This window comes from Triticum aestivum, chromosome 7B (genome assembly GCF_018294505.1).
Source record: "Triticum aestivum cultivar Chinese Spring chromosome 7B, IWGSC CS RefSeq v2.1, whole genome shotgun sequence".
NCBI lineage: Eukaryota > Viridiplantae > Streptophyta > Magnoliopsida > Poales > Poaceae > Triticum > Triticum aestivum.
In genome coordinates, this window is record NC_057813.1 from 695,314,834 (window position 1) to 695,329,002 (window position 14,169).

The 14,169-nt window shown below is 45.7% G+C and overlaps 1 long non-coding RNA gene across 1 annotated transcript; it reads left to right on the plus strand.

The window, feature by feature from the left end:
- Nucleotides 1–6,788: 6,788 nt before the first annotated feature.
- Nucleotides 6,789–8,457, plus strand: LOC123158738 (uncharacterized). The gene is made up of 2 exons (XR_006479361.1): nt 6,789–7,342; nt 7,448–8,457. It is a non-coding gene; the product is annotated as an uncharacterized lncRNA (long non-coding RNA).
- The last annotated feature ends 5,712 nt before the right edge of the window (nt 8,458–14,169 follow it).

Consider the following 14,169-nt stretch of genomic DNA (forward strand, 5'->3'; position numbering starts at 1 on the left):
TTAGTGGCTTTAGCCATGAGACACTTGGCGGTGATGTTCTCGTTGGGTGAATCGAAGAGAGACACCCGGGGAGTTGTGACAGTGGCAATGGAGGCCATGGCCATTGCTTCATCATCTTCATCATCATCGTCATCATCATGGTATTCTTCTTGAACCACCAACCCTCGAGTAGGAGTCTTTTTGGTGAAGTTGTTCTTGTTGGGGAAGGACTTGGCTTTGTCTTTTCGAATGAGCTTGCCACCATTGTCTTCCCGCTTCTCGTAAGGATAATCCACAACGAAGTGGCTCACATTGCCACAATTGTAATCTCACTCTTTGCTTGCCCTTGAAGCCACTTGAGTTGTTCTTGTTGAAGTTGGGCCTTGTGTTCTTCTTGCTCCAAAATTGCCTTGAAGCAAGAGCCATGTGCTCATGATAATCATATTTTGTATCTTCGGGGTTGCTCTCCTCATCTTCCTCTTCTTCCTCTTCTTCCACAATGGACTATGGCTCCGCGGTGACCTCAACCGTCTAGGGTGCTCAAGCACCCAAGAGTAACAAGATCCGCTAGGGATTAGTGGGGGGAATCAAATTTCTCTTGGTGAAAGTGTAGATCGGGGCCTTCTCAATCAATCCCGAGCAAATCAACAAGTTTGATTGGCTAGGGAGAGAGATCGGGCGAAAATGAAGCTTGGAGCAACAATGGAGCTTAGGGTTGGAAGAGATGGTCAACTAGAGGAAGAAGACACGCCTTATATAGTGGAGAGACAAATCCAACCATTATCCACTAACCAGCCCGCGACAAGTGGTACTACCGCCCAAGACAAGCGGTACTACCGCAAGGGCTCATGGTACTACCGCGGCGGACCGCGGTACTACCGCTGCTATGGCATGAGCTAGCCCAGGCCTGAACCGCAAAGGCTGAGGGCGGTACTGCCGCTGACGCGGTACTACCGCTCCCCCTTGCGGTACTACCGCAAGGTAGGATTGGACTAGCCTGGGAAGGGTGCGGATGAATAAAAATACATCCGTGCCAACTTCCGTTGAAAATAAAACAATGCAAAATTCTGACACGGTACTACCGCGCATGGCATGTGGTACTACCGTGCAGGGAGCGGATTTAAAAAATTACATCCGCCCCTACTTCCGCTCATGTTGTCGTGCCAGACCAGGACTCACGGTACTACCGTGCGCATGGGGCGGTACTACCGTGCAGGGCACGGATGTAAAAAAATTACATCCGCCCCTATAGCTGCACGAGCGACTGAGTCTGGTCCGAGGCCATGGTACTACAACTCCTCAGGAGCGGTACTACCGTGGGCACCTACGGTACTACCGCAACCTCGTGCGGTACTGCCGCAGGTGCCTGCGGTACTACTGCTCCTAGGAGTAGTACTACCGCATGCCCCTGAACAACAACACTAGGAATCCTTCTCTTTTGCATATATATGAAGAAAACGGAGGATGCTCCAAAGTGCAAACGGAAAGGGGGTGCAGAGGGAGTAAACGTGTACGTGATGATTCCACCCGAACCTTTCCAACGCGGACCCCCTCTTAATAGTACGGCTTCCCTACGACTCAAATCCACCAAAAAGAAACGTAGAAAAACACCGTCTTCAATAGTCTTCGAGGGGCACCAAACCGTCTTGTGCATAGTGACGAAACGTCTGAAATACTCAAGGCACATGATTAGTCCGCAAAAGCATTGTCATCAATCACCAAAACACCTTAGGGATAAATATGCCCTTACATCTGGCTTTAGACATGGGCTTCCTCTTGGCAGGAGGAGCTTTTACCTTCATACCACGCTTTGTGGCAGCAACATACTCCTTCTTGAGCACTTTCCTCCTTGAGTTCACCTCCTCATCAACAACGAAGTCCTCATCCTCTAAATCTGAGGTTCTCTTCTTCTTTTGCCTAGTAGCAGCCTTAGGCAAGTTGCTTGGGGTGCTTCTGCTACCATCATCATAACCGCTATTGGAGGGACTAGTACCCTCACTGAGATTCACCTGCTCCTCAGACCTGTTCTAACTGTCACTGCCCTCTGACATCTCTGAAACTGATCCTATGAATAGATAGGTATAAATAGAATGGATGAGCATCACAAAGCACAACTATTTTTTTTAAAAAAGGGTCAAAAACTTAACTTTAGTTTTCTGCAGAAAGCATTTCAGAGCTACCGATATGACAAACTCGGTGACACCAAAGCAGCAACAGAGTCTAAACATGCAATTTTGGTCAGACCGAAATGCAGTTCGGTGACTCCGAGATGCTAGGATTTCACAGAGTGAGTGACTTCGGTCACACCGATTCGTACGCTTCGGTCAGACCGAGTTGTACTTGTGCAATGGCCTGAGCCAAATCGGTGAGATCGAGATCCTCAGATTGGTCAGTCCGAGATGAGTTCGGCGGAAACCTAACCCTAAGTTTTTAAATCAAATCTAATCTAATGGAACTTTTCATTGGATAGATTGATCTCATTCATGGCAAGAATAATGGCAATAATCTCTTTGCAAGAATCAGAAAAAGGAACACACAAAGAGGTCGAATTCGTACCCTAACTTGGCGACAAACTCGCTACGACGACAAGGGCAGTGAGATTTCTGTTGACGGCGACGAAGTCCAGCGGCAGGAGGACGCTGGCGACAACGGAGACGATCCGGAGACCAAGGGGCGACAGAGCTAGGAGGTGCGGACGAGTGGTTTGGAGGAGTTTCCAAAATTTCAACCCATGGTATATATACCCAGTCACTGTCGGTGTGACCGAGTGGAACGACTCGGTGGCACCGAGATGCAAAACTGCTAGCCGTTACTACAACTCGGTGTGACCGAATTGTTTAAATCAGTTGCACCGAGGTGAAAACCTAGATCAACTTAATGAATTCAGTAAGACCGAGTATAATGAATCAGTCGGACCGAGATGCATTAAGAGGTTTTGGAAGTTTAAGCCCTTGACGGATTGCTGGCTCTGAGTGCTCCTCACCCAGAGGGTCCAAATTCGACTTGTTCAAGCTTTGTGACGTAGCATGATTAGAGTTTGAGACGAGAAAAGCATAGATATCTAGAGGGAGTACTTAGGCATTCTTGTCCATCCATTTCGCAAAAAGGAAAGGCAAACAATCAAAGCAACAAATGGATGTCCTTTAATAGAGAAAATTATGCAACCAACATGCTCACACAATAAGATAGCAAATGAAATATGGGGTAAAACATGCACAAAACACTCTAGCATCTATCAAGCAATTGGCGATGACTAGGTCATCTATATATGAGTATATTGACTCGGTGGGACTGGTATGATCAACTCGGTGGGACCGATGTGCTAGGGCTAGGGCAAAACCTCATCTCGGTGAGACCAATTGCATAAACTCGGTGAGACTGATTTAAACAATGAGCAAACATAAAGTTGGTCAAGCAAACTCGGTCGGACTGAACGCTCATTTTGGTGAGACTAAAATGTTACGAAGGGAAACAGATAGTTTGCAATGCGAACTCGGTGGGACGGATCGCTCCGGTGAGACCAAAACATTACGAAGGGAAATAGAGAGTTTGCAATGCCATCTCGGTGAGACCGAGAGCCTTATCGGTGAGACCAAATTGTCTAGGGTTTCTGGCAGTGACTATGTTAACAGAACTCGGTGGCGCCAGATAGAACAAATCGGTGGGGCCGAGTTTGACTTCAAGTGGCTGAGGGTTTTGGAGCAATATCACTAAGCACTTTGAGCAAGTAGACCATTAAGCAACACCTCATCCCCTTTTAATAGTATTGGCTTTCCTATGGACTCAATGTGATTTTGGATCACTAAAATGAAAATGAAGAGTCTTGAGCCTTTGCCAATCTTTGTCCTTAGCATTTTGAGGGGTCCACATCTCTAGTCCATGCCACGCCAATCATTGAACTTTCTGAAATATTTAACTTGAATGGATATTAGTTCAATGAGCTATATGTTGTTATGAATTACCAAAACCACCCGGGGATTAGTTGCACTTTCAAACATGTACCTCAAGTCCAGATTCGCAACTCCGCGATCTAACCGTACTTTAACATTTGCTGCACCACTCCTCTTATTATCAAAAGTATATGGCCTTCCAGCAAAACCCAAATCAGCTAGCTCACACACTTCCGGTGAATCCCGAGAAGCAAGCATTTGGGCCGGCGCACACGGCGTGTTGGAAAAATGTTCAAAATCCCACAATGGTTCATTAAAATCTCCAACAGCCAACCAAGGAAGATCATTCTGGGTAGCTATATCTTCCATCAAGGACCACATGAAGTGTCCATTCTCAACACGGGGCTCTCCATACACGCATGTCAGGTGCCATTTAGTCTCTCCAGGAGCTTGGATGTGTGCATCAATGCATCTTGAATTTGCAAGCCTAATATACACTGTCCAATTTTCATGCCAATAGAGAGCAAGCCCCCCACTATTACCATCACTACTAACACCTTCAAAACCTCGCAGACCAAACCTATCTCATTAGCTTTTCATCTTATCCTTACTTTGCCTAGTTTCGCAAAGGAAAACTAGGCTAGAGGAATGCGACTAGATCATAGTCGCTAGGCCTCGAACTGTCTGGGAGTTCCCCCACCCCCCGGTAGTTCCAACTTAGGATAGTCATTGCCCCCGGCGGTCCTCCACCATGAAGGCCACTGATCTTCTGGTTGTTGTACTGTCAATTGCCATACCATTTCCTCCTTTTAGCTTCTTTTTATTCACATTTTTCTGTGGCATTCCAGTTATGTTATTATTCAGTAGCTCCTCTCCTAGTGCCTCAAACTGATCAATAATAAGATAAGTATCTCCCAAAGGAACAATTGCACCGCTATTCATTTCAAAGACATCCGCTACAGCAGAACCTGTAGGAAGGGGGCCTGAGTCCTCTGCGTCTCTTTTACGAAGGACATTAAGATCATCCTTTTGCTGTTCTTTCTCTACACCGAGCTCAGACACTCCGTCGGTCTCCATTTTGAAGTAGAGTTTGCATCATCCAACTATCACATACACCACCATGCCGATGATGAACAACATACCGTGGACAATTTGTTCTCACGACATACTGGTGTTCGGTCCAATTGGATCACATTGGGTTGTTTAGTTGCCATGTATGTGTGCACTGGTGCACATGCTAATTATACCATTGTAACTTCTCCATGTAATATTTATTTATCTCGCTGTCTTCATCAACAAATTCAACAATATATATCTAAGAAGTCAAATGAAATGAATATCATACCATCATGATTGAGTCACAACTGTTGCCGGCATGAAGATCTGCAATGCTAGAGTATTTTCTTGATCCACCTTTGGTGCCGGATAAGACAAGTAGTATGGGTCGGATGGAGTAGCACATATGTTGATGCAAAGTTGGATGGAAATGACATACCTTGGTTTAGAAAGAACACTCTCAACATAGGATCCAGTCTTCATTCGTGTGTCTACACGTTGGATCTTTCCAATCTACACTTCTGTTCGTCGGCGACATGTGCTGTTCTGGTGTGCTGGTTCTACGACTTCCTGACTATCTGCTACGACAAGGTTTGCCAAACTTCCGTGAAGGAGGGACGATGACGATGGTGCGCCACCATCTATTTGCACTAGTGCTTGTAGTCATCGCTATGTGATCTACAAACAAGAATGTAATTTCAATTGTTTCTTGTGTTTTTTGTATCACCATGATTGTTTTTTTTGAATTGTTTGGATTGCTTACCACATGTGTCACGTGGTGTATCGCCATGATGTTTGATGAAAAGATTGGAAGATTTTCCCAAAAAGAAAAATAAAAGAATCCATTCTCCACGTAGGATAGGGGCTGGACTAAGACTGCTTGGCAAATGTGCCAGCTATCAAACTAAATTCCCAAAGGGAAAAAATCATGCAATTACAAAAAGCAAGAGTGACTCTTCTGCCATGCACATGTTATACCATGCATGCATTTATAGTCCATTTTTGCTCTTAGATTTGTGCCATGTTTTTTAGGCAATTATGTCTTGTTTAGCTCAGGTTCAATGTTATTGTGATTGGACTTATCCCTTTGTCTGTCCTCCCAAGCGAATATGCGACTAGGTTTCCCGCTTACAGTCGTCGCATCGCCGATCCTGTCTTGTCTCATGTTGCCTTAGTATCATGAGGTGTGGTGGATCCATGCCCTTGCCGGCGGGAGGGCTTTGTTTTTAGATGTTTCTTTGAGTTTTGTTAGGGTTTGTGTCATGTGTGGTGGAAGGCCGGACGACGATGACTCCTGAAGACGGAATAAAGTTCTCCCCGCCTAGCCCCCGTCCCTATGGTGCGTCTAGCATCGTCGAAGAGCGTGTAGAGGTGTGTCTCCGTCATATCTCACGGGGTTTGGTCATGGTTGTTTTTGGTGAATCAGCTCAAACCAGGTCTTTGTTCATCTATATTCTTGTGTCTTCAAGTTGGATCCTTTTGATCTTAGTTTATTTTCATCGGCGGTGATTGCTGTTATGGTCCTATTGGGTCTTAGCACGACAACTTTCCGGCTATCTACTACAACAAATTTTGCACGGCTTCGACGAGTGCGGGGCGATGATGGTGCCGCGTCTTAGTCGTCGTTAGATGATCTACAAATTTAAATTAAATTTTTGTTACTTTTGATGTTCTTTATACTATCATGATTGCAACTAGTAGATCGGAAGTTTTCTATAGAAAAATTAGCCGGCCTTGATGAATAAAATAAAATGCCAAGAGGGCGGTGTTAAAGAGAAAGAAAGAAAGAGAAAATGCACCGTGAGGCCACAACACGACACGTGTACCCGGTCTAGACCACTCCCCCTTTCTTTCGTTCGGCCCTCGCAGGCCTCCTCGGGTTACCTTTGCCTAAATCACCATTTTCATCAGAAACTTAATTTGGATCCATCTCTTCTCTTCTCCCGTCGCCTCCGAACCCTAGCTAGCTACCTCGGTCCAGTCCGGCTGCGAGAGGCCACCGGCGGCATGGCTGCGTGCGGCGGCGGAGCATAGCACGCGATGCGACCGCTCTAATCGGATCCAATCGAATCCCGCCGCACCGCCCGCCCCGCTCGCCGTGGCCGATGACCGCGTCCCTCCCCAAACGGCGGCGATGATGGAGGGAGCCGCCGGCGCCGGCCGGGCTCCCGACCGGCCGACGCGCCGGGTCGCCGCTCCTCGGGCCCAGCCCCTCCCGCCGCGCCGTCACGCATCGGCTCGGGGGCCCCCCTCGGGGATGCCGCCTGTGCGGGAGGCGTCCGCAGCGGCGCGGGCTGGGGACCGGGCGGCGGGGCCCGTGGTGCGCTCCGGTCGAGGGCTTGGTCGGGCCTGGCGCGGGATCTGAGCCGCCGTCGATGGATTTTTGGCCAGCTTGGCTGCATCTTGCTTTCGATTCGGTACTATCCCCATCTCTCTCTCTCTCAGACTCGCACTCGCTCACTCTGTGTGTGCTCGCGCGCGCAGAGTTGACACCAGTTAACCCTAACCCGAAACCAAATCAGGCGAGCTCTCGTTGCCGGATCGCTGACCCATCGTCCCGGTGGCCGCTGCCTCAGTTCCACACCGCTACGGAGCCGCTAGCCACCGCCGTTCCATTGCCTTGGATTCGGTTGTGGCGTGGGCTGGAACCGTGCTCTGTTGTCTGATGCGTCGTTCAAGCGGGAGGTTTGGTCGGCCGAGGCCAGGTATGAGCAGCTCCTGAGCAGGATGGATGGATGCATTCATGTGTCGTGAACTAAAACCACGACTCCTATTTTGGAACGGAGGGAGTACATTTTGGAACGGAGGGAGTATGTATGTATGGATATCATTGTCATGTTGCTTGGTGTGGGGGTTGAACCTCCTTTTTTGGAAAAAAAAAGAGGAGCAATGATGATGGTGATGACGACGATGGCTGAAATAATCATGTCTTGAGCAATCAAGACAGCCGTGGCGTGGTGGTACTAAACAGAGCTGAACAAATCGGTGTCCGCGTTGGAGTTGGCCTTAGAGCCCACCCTTGCCTCTCTTGCAGCCTGTCCAATTCATTGCTGATGTTGGTTGCTTTGTGCCTCGGATGGTCATTCTGTTGAGTGATAACCATGGCAGTTCTCTTACATCGTGATGGGTAGATTATGCAGCAAGAGATGGTGAGGGTTTGGGCTTGAAGATGGAAGACAAAACTGAGCCTCTTTTGCTATGCTACATATACCCCCACCCCTCTACCTCTAACCCTAAGCCAAATCAGTCGAGCTCTCATTGCCAACTCGCTGTCCAATCGTCTGGGTGGTGCCCTCTTCAGTTCACTGCTGCGGTGCTGCCAGCCTCTGCTGTTCCATTGCCTTGGATTTGGCTGTGGCGTGGGCTGGGAACCGTACGGTGTAATCTGGGGCGTCATCAGGTCTGGTTGGTCGGTCCAGGCCAGGCATGAGTAGCTCCTGAGGCTGATGGGGATGGATGGATGGACATGTGCATGCATGTAAATTCACTCATTTTGCTCCGTATGTAGTCCATATTGGAATCTCTAAAAGGACTTATATTTAGAAACGGAGGGAGTATGATCTAAATGCTCTTATATTTGTTTACAGAGGGAGTATGTATGTATGTATGGATATCAGGGTCATCTTGCTTGGTGGGCAAACGCTGGGGGTACAACCTCCTTTTCGGTAAAAAAATGAGGGGCGATGATGATGACTGTGGCCGAAATAAGCATGTCTTGAGCAATCAAGACAGCTGTGGCCTGTGGGTACTAAGTTAGAGCCCACCTCCCTTGCAGCATGTTCAATTCATCGGTAATGTTGGATGTTCTTCACCTCGGACGGTCATTCTGATAAGTGATAACCAGGGCAGTTCTCTTACATTGTGATGGGTAGATTATGCAGCAAGAGATGTGACTGTTGGGTTTGAAGATGAAATGCAAAACTGAGCCCTCTTTTTCTTACGATCCTTATTTCCCCTCTCTCTACAACAACAACAACAACAACAACAACAACAAAGCCTTTAGTCCCCAACAAGTTGGGGTAAGCTAGAGGTGAAACCCATAAGATCTCACGCCAACTCATGGCTCTGGCAAATGGATAGCAAGCTTCCACGCACCCCTGTCCATAACTAGTTCTTTGGTGATACTCCAATCCTTCAGGTCTCTCTTAACGGACTCCTCCCATGTCAAATTCGGTCTACCCCGACCTCTCTTGACATTCTCCTCACGCTATGCACTGGAGCTTCTGGGGGCCTGCGCTGAATATGCTCAAACCATCTCAGACGATGTTGGACAAGCTTCTTTTCAATTGGTGTTGTTTCCCCTCTCTCCCCCCCCCCCCCCCCCCCCCCCCCCCCCCCCTAAAACAAATCAGTCAAGCTCTCATTGCCGACTCACCGACCCATCGTCCGGGTGGCTGCCACATCAGTTTCCGGTTTCTATGGTGCTGCCAGCCGCCGCCAGTCCATTGCCTTGGATTTGGTTGTGGCGTGGCTGGGAACCGTAAGGCGTGTCTGATGCGTCATCCACATTGTGAGGTTTGGTCGGTCGAGGCCAGGTATGAGCAGCTCCTGAGACTGTCTAAGTTACTCACCACTATGACTAGCTATGGTCATGTTGCTTGGCCATTTGACCCTTTTTTTTAAAAGAGAGGGGCGATGATGATGCCTGTGGCTGAAATAATTATGTATTGAGCAATCAAGACAGCCATAATAGGGGCCCCAAATGGGTGCTGGCGTTGGAGATGCCCGTAAGAGCTCACCCTTCTCTTGCAGCCTGTTCAATTCATGGCTAATGTTGGATGTTCTGCGCCTTGGATGGTCATTCTGATGAGTGATAACCAGGGCAGTTCAATTACATCGCGATGGGTAGGTTATGCAGCAAGAGACGTGTGTTGGGCTTCAAGATGAAAGGCAAAACTGAGCCCTCTTGCTACGCTACAAATACTCAGTTTTTCCTTCTCCACTGTACATTGTTTTAATTTTCTATTCCTCTCTATTGTGTTGATGTGAGATCCGGATCTGGATTGATATCTTCTCTTGGTGATGAACCCAACCACCCTAGCTTTACTTGGGTTGGTTTCTAGTTGGCATCGTTTTTGCCTTTCTAATTGTACATACTATATATGTGTCAAACGGTTGCCCTTTTTTCCTCCAATGCTTGTAGCTATTGGCAGTTCTATTCAACTAGTTAACGAGAAGCTATTTTCTTGCTTATCTTGTCCTTCCAGATGCTTCTTCAAAGACAAAGTTTTGATCTGTTATGTCTCTGTTTTCTATAAACTGAAGCTCAGATTACCTTCGTATTTGTTTTGGTCAGAACAGACATTTTTTTATGATTCTCTATGCTATTTAATTCAGTGGTAATTATTCTATTCTTTAGCTGCTGCTGTCAATATTAACTGCCACATTTCTGATGCATTAGCATGGTGCAGATCCCTTGCACGGATTCTAAATGAGTGTCAAGTAAATTTGTCAACTGCAAAAGTGTATTTGTTAAAAAGGCTTATATATTTTGTCTTATCATAACTGAATGTCCTCCTGGAGCTTTTGCTTGGGTCATTTGGGATTTATATGTTGGCGGTTGGCCCCCTTCTCATGTTGGAATAGTATTGCCACTATTCAATGTTACATGTCTGACTATTTAGCATTAGAACCCCATTTTTCATCGGATAAACGGGCAAGCTGCATTTCCTGTTTTCTGTTTGTATTATACGCATCCCTTTTTGCAAACTTATGCTTTTCTTCTGTTTCAAAATGGAAAGTTTATGTCATCCTGTTTTTATTAGGCTTGTAGTTACTCCTTTTATCTGAAGTGAACAATTTGGAAGGTTTATGTTACCCTGTTCTTATTTGGCTTGCAGTGACTCTTTTTTTCTGAAGTGAGCAAATGTAAATTGCTTCTTTTTGCCAGTAATACGGCCATCAGTGCAGTGTTCCAAATTAACTTCTGAACACAGCATATTTGTTTCTGTTGTGTGTTGATGAGTATTATTCTTTTCTGAATGGCTATGATGATTTCCGCCCCTTGGTGTTGGAGATCTTTCAATGTATCCTGCGATAGAGATGCTTTCACGTCTCCTAGGTTGGTTCCATTCAACTTTGCCCAGTTAGACAGTTGGTCGTTAAACTAGGAGGCCTTGCTCTGCACTAAGTTACTAGTTGTGGTAATTTGTTGCTGGACAGAGGGAGGGAGAGGGAGAGAGATATTTTATTTGTTTATGGTACCACTTCATTCATTCAAATAGTACTCCCCAAAAACTTTCCCAGGATTTTGTACCACCTGAAGCATTTCCCAACTTTGGTGATTCATGGCGGGTTAAATCTGAGCCATTCATTCAAATAGTACTCCCCAAAATTTCTCAGGATTTTGTGAACTATTCCTCATGTGTTCTAATCGCCCTCCAGCTGCTGATACTGTGCTTAGCTGCAGATGTTTTGTATCTGATCCAACCTACTTTTCACCCTTAACTGTTGCATGCGCAAAGGGATCTATCCATCTCTTTATCAGGGGCAATGATGATCAAACTTGGCTGACAATAAACCTGTCTTCGATTATTCGAGGAGCCATGGGTATAAAAAACACGCTCTCCACTCTTTTGTGACCTTTCATTCTGACCGAATATTGATGGCTCTGTTGAGTGATAACCAGCAGAGCTTGACTTCAGTGGCGGGGGTTGATCTGGTGAATGAAGAGGGTGGGGCTAGGTTGTATGATCTATCAAAGGCGAATATGAGCCCTCTCAGTTCAACTAATACTGTTCCCTGCTATACAGTATGGTTTACACATTTATTTATTCCTATCGCCTTTTTATGAGTAGAGTGATAAATTGTCATGGTTGTGGCATTGGCCCATCTCACTAAGATTGGCTAACGCACAGGTCACCTCTTGTGGTGTTTGGTTTGTCTTCTCATGATTTTGTCGAGGGAACCAGTTTGGTGCATTCGGGCTTTGCTCAAGCTCGTCTCACTGTGGTGGTCCTAGTACTAGTAGTGGTTGAATGTGTTTACTCCCTTTTCATGGGGTTAAATATGTGAAACATGATCTGTGCATGTCCTCCTTTACTACCAACAACAACAACAACAACAACAAAGCATTTAGTCCCAAACAAGTGGGGTAGGCTAGAGCTGAAACACAATCTCGCAACCAACTCATGGTTCTGGCACATGGATAGCTAGCTTCCATGCACCCCTGTCCATGGCTAGTTCTCTGGCGATATTCCATGTCCCCCTGTACTACCCCACCCCTGTCCTGTCCATGGCTAGTTCTTTGGTCATTTTCCATGTTCTTTACTACCCATATTAAATTTTAGGTAGTTCTTTTGGTAGTGATGTACATTCAAGTTGGCAAGTTGTCAACTTCTTTTCTACTGTTTTGGTCCAGCACTGCAACTGCTAACGGCCCTCAAGGAATAATATTTGAACGGTTTGCTTTCTGCTGATGACCAATTGACCATTTTAATGCTTATGGAAGCCAATACGTGAAAAAACACAATGTTGTCGTAAGCCTGTATCTACCTTTTATAATCTCTTGTTGCAAAAATACCATGACTACCTTTTATAAATTGGCCAACTCTGAGACTCCCGCCCAATAAAGTTCTGAGTAAAATGAGTGTTTCCTTCCCAAAATTTGAACTGATCTTTTCCTTTTTGAGAATTTGTATTTCTTGCTTGCTCGCATCCATGTATACATAAAAGATATGTTGAGAGTTCGGTTATGATATTAGTTCTTTCGGTAAAATCATGGTCTGGTGGATGCAAAGGACTGTTTTGCAAGTTTATATTTTCGCTTTTTTTGTACACATTTTGTTGGTTTTGCAGTATGTCAACCAGTTCTGTTGTTTTAGGAACAGTACTCCAGCCACACTTAATTCTTGTCTTCTGTTTTTTTTCCTTTTTCCGTTTCTTCCTTTTTCTTGAATGGCTATGATAATTCTGCTGTCCCTTGGATGGCTTTTGAAACTATCTTATTTGCTTATTTCAATTGCTATTTGACTTGATAATTTCATTCTTCTATTGTACTCTTTATCTACTTATCAGTTTGTACTTTTGGTTTCTCTTTACTTCTTTACTGGTTTCAACTTAAGGGTCGTATAGGGCAAGTTCAGCTGTCAAGATTACTGTTTTCTTCGTGTCATGTTCATGAATGGCTGTGATGATATAACCTCCCTGTGAGGGCTTCTATCTAACACCTTAATTGATTTACTTGGTGCTAAACTAGGATGGCTTGTGTCACAGCAAGTAACCAGTTTAGTGACCAACTATTATTCCCTAAAGGGCAGCCTGGTGCACGGAGCTCCTGCTTGCGCAGGGTCCGGGGAAGGGTCCGATCGCTTTGGGTCTATAGTACTCAGCCTTTCCCTACATTTCTGCAAGAGGCTGTTTCCAGGACTCGAACCCATGACCTCAAGGTTACAAGGCTACAGCTTTACCGCTGCGCCAAGGCTCCCCTTCTTAACTGTTATTCCCTCCGTTCACAAATATAAATGTTCATAGTCATTCTACCAGAAATTCAGTTATAGTGTTGAGATGGGAGTGTATCTGAGCCATTTACTTATACATGTCCCAGTTTTTGTGTCCACCAGTTCATGATTTGCTCCTGATATAGTGATTCTTTCTGCTTTTACTGATTCTCCTGTGGTTCCTTGCCATCTTGCGCTCTTTGACTATTGGCTTCTCTGTTGTTCTCTTTGTGGGATTTGCGCCTAAGTGCTGTTGATGGCGATGATGAGTAAGGCTCAGTCAGAGGTGTATCGAGATCAGATACCATCACTTGTTTTTATGGGTATGGTTTTGGGTTAGGGTTTTGTGTGACTAGGTGGAAGCGTGCAAATCGGGACGGCTTGCTTTCTGTGAGCAACCATTTGAATGCTGAAATGTCACACAGGGGTGTAAGGGCATCTGCAGCACGGATCACCAAGTGTATTGGATACCGAGTGGGTTTTTGAATAAATACTGTTTCTACATTTTGTTGTTATGTATATTTTTAAATATTATTGGTTTGATTATTCTCAATCTATCAATGGTTTATAGCAGTATTGGGATCTCACTGTAATATATGTTATAATCTACGGCACTTACAAGATATGCTCATAGCAAACTGGATTTTGTGCTATTTTACACTTGCATACTCAGAATGCTTTAATTTGCTAGTGCATCAAGAGGTTCTGCTTTATTCGAATAGAAAGCAATCCAGTGTGCTGAGAGGGCCCTGGGAAGCGGCAGAGGGCTTCACATCTTTTGTTCAAACTATGTTATTATTTGCAGC